The sequence below is a fragment of the Ricinus communis genome, chromosome 5 (assembly GCF_019578655.1).
Source record: "Ricinus communis isolate WT05 ecotype wild-type chromosome 5, ASM1957865v1, whole genome shotgun sequence".
NCBI classification, from domain to species: Eukaryota; Viridiplantae; Streptophyta; class Magnoliopsida; order Malpighiales; family Euphorbiaceae; genus Ricinus; species Ricinus communis.
The window spans coordinates 16088563-16091969 of NC_063260.1; the positions used below are offsets into that span (position 1 = coordinate 16088563).

The following is a 3407-nucleotide window of genomic DNA, read 5'->3' on the forward strand; positions in this document are numbered from 1 at the left end:
CAAACAAAAGATAAAGGATTGGTGAGTCTAATTATGCTACCCGTGGATGAATTCTTAACCGAATTCAGTTTCTCTCTCGAGATAATCGAATTCCTAAACCTAATAACCTAAAGTTGGAATCTCTTCCTAATGATTGATTCTTAAATTAGCATTAAGCTTTAATCCGCCTCTATTAAGCTTTGTTAATTCTTAATCCGGCTAGTTAATTATCCTTATCTCTAAGCGATTATTAACCAGTTCTTGCTATTCAAAATTCCAATTGCCAAATGGACTTCTTAATCATACAAAGCAATCTAAACACACAATTCACAACGTCTCATGAATAATGCATTATCTTATTAATACTGAAAGCAAGAAGAATATAAAACTAAGCCAAACAATACAACAATATAATACTAAGCCAACATAGTAAAGAAATCCCACTGGATTTAATCAATCTAGCTAATCATGTTCATTATCAAAATCCATAAGAATTCAATTACAACAATGAGTAAAGGTAGAGAAACTCGATTACACCCTTGGATGAGAGTAAACAGCTCCAATTCCTCTTGCTCGAATTGAATCGATTCTTGTTCCTCTTGCTCGATTTGAAAATCAATCAACGAACCTCGCTCAATCTTCAGTCTTTGAAGGAAATCCGATTGAAACCTTGATCCAAGTCTCCTTTTTCTTTGGTTCCAGCTCAGAAAACCCTTAGAGAGAGAAATATTAGGGTTTAGGACGTTCTCCCCCGCTCTTTTTCTTTCTTTCCTCTCTTCTTTCTTTTAATTAATTCCCAGCTCGCCAACTGGCGGCATCGATGTTGATGCCGTGTTCAACACGGACTAGTGTTTATGCCTGTGTTACTCTCTGTGGCCGTGCTCCCTAAAAACTTCTTTTTCTTTGATGTTTGATGCACCCAACACGGTTGTGTTGGTGCCCGTGTTGGGAACACGGCGATGTTGTTGAAACCAACACGCAGCCATGTTCACTTCCTCACCATCTCCCGTGCTCCTGCTCCTAAAAACTTCTTTTCTTTGATGTTTGATGCACCCGTGTTGTAACCAACACCATGTTTCCTCATGCGCATACTTAGCTTGTTTCGGCAGCTTTGACGTCCAATTATGCTCCAATTCTTCCTTTTATTATTCTTTGACTTCTTTTGAACCTAATGCACACAAACAGACGCATAGGGTGAGTGTTGAGACCAATTCACATCTAAATATCCATAAAATCAATCTTAAAAACCCTATTTAGATGTGTGTATTTTACGCACATCAACCAACTATCAATATATGAGTACACGGACTACTTGCTCTTTTCTCTTGCTTTCAAATTTTCGTAATATGCATTTAAGGACTCTTAAAAAGGTCTACTACTGTATTCAAACAAGATCAAATCCTTTAGAAGTAAAAAAGTCTCATCTACATTATTAAGATTGTGCAGTTTCCAAAAAGTTTGGTACGTTAATTCTAAAAATGTTAATTTAGGGATAAAATGAAAGTTATGCTGATTAAATAGGTATTCGAGATTTTAGCTGATAGCTACTTTAAGATACGATACTACATCATGCTGGAGCGGAGAATTTTGATCAGGCTGTTGTTGTTGAACTAGGTGTTCAATTAGGTTGACAAGAACTTTTTTCTTTATTTAGGATCGCTATTTCCTGCGTCGTGCCAGTAGTGATATCTTGATTCGGCTACCTCTCCCACTCATTAAGGCAAATATAAGAAACTATTACCAAGGGAGACCGGAGTACGCTATACCCCATCACCTACAAAGGATCCGATTCTGAGTGATGCATTTCCCCTCTTAGGGGTGATCTAGTCACCCGGAGTTCAAGTCCGATCCATTAGGTTCTTCGATTTATTTAGAAAAGAAACGAGAGACAAGAAAACATCTTTGATTATGATTAAAAGGAACAATCTCAAATAGATCAAGATCCAATTTCGGGTCATTTCTTGGTGAACATAATTTGCCATAAATAGAGATTTGGTAGGAAAGTGAAAGAGAATTTTTTGTATATGATAAAAAAAGGAAGCAGCAAAGCTACAATAATTCTTTTGAAAAGCTCAGTTCTCTTTGTCTTCGAGCTTTCATTCCTCAATCCACTGTTTCATTCCTTCATATACCCCCACCAATAGATAGATACAAATAGGAATAACCGAGCCATATCTACAAAATGCCAATACCATGTAGCTGCTTCAAAGCCAATGTAGTGCTCCTTGGTCAGATGACCAAGATATTGGTGAATATCACATATGATCAAGAAAAAAGTACCTATAATCACATGAAAATCATGAAAGCCGGTTGCTAAGATAAAGGTAGAACCATAAATACTATCCGAAATAGTGAAAGGTGCTTGATAATATTCTATTCCCTGAAAGCCAGTGAATACTAGAGCTAGTGAAATGGTAGTTACTAAAGCATAAACTACTCGTTTTTCCTTCCCCAGGAATATAGCATGATGAGCCCAAGTTATGGCAACTCTGGATGAAAGGAGAATAGGGGTATTAAGAAAAGGGATTTCCCAAGGATCTAAAACCCTAATCCTTTTTGGACGGCAAATACCTCTGATCTCTACATAGGTGCCAAAGAAGAATGAACAGAAGCCCAAAAAAAGCAAAAAGGAACATAACCTATAATATAATGAACGGAATAAAACCATATCAAGGTCCTAATTGACGACTTTGGTATGATGTCCTTCCAACATGGACTCACATAGAACATTGCGCCATCATACAAACATGGTATATAGGATAAATATGAGGCCCAAACTGAGAAGTGTTGCACCCCCTTGAAATGAGTGCATGTACATCACACCTCCTATGGTGGTTGCCAAAGTTCCGAGTGAACCCGAAATAGGCCATGGACTTGGATCTACCAAATGATAAGAATGCCTCTAAGATTCAATCATAAACAACTTTGCCTCGGTTGTATGTAAACCCCCCTACCCCCACCCCTTAAAGTGGTAATGAAGGACTCTTTGGGGTCTAATTTTCTTTATATCTGATAAGACAAACAAATAGGAAGGGATGGTTCTCTTATTGCATTGATAGAAGTCTAACTAGAAAAAGACCTATCTATTACTTTGACTTTGAGAAGAGAATCGTTGGTTTAACCGACGAACTACATGGGAAAATGGATCTTCTTTCTTTGATTTTCAACAAGCATTTTTAGAAAGTAACAATTCCATTCAGTTCGCTTTTGAAAAACTTGTTGGTCGTGGATTAGTGTGTTCTGCACCGTTGATGACCTAAAATCAAAGACGCAGGTTGATCTCTCTAGTTGAGGCTGCTTTTATTCAACTTGACATATGGGAAGGGCTTACTCTCCTAGTGGCTCGGCTTGGTCTCGCCCCCTTCCCGCATTCTTGCTCTCTATTAAAAAAAGAGCGATTGATAATATCGATAACCTTTCTAGACGTC

The 3407-nt window shown here is 37.7% G+C and overlaps 1 pseudogene; it reads right to left on the reverse strand.

The window, feature by feature from the left end:
• Window positions 1-2095: 2095 nt before the first annotated feature.
• Window positions 2096-2896, reverse strand: LOC125370014 (annotated as a pseudogene).
• Between the last annotated feature and the right edge of the window lie 511 nt (window positions 2897-3407).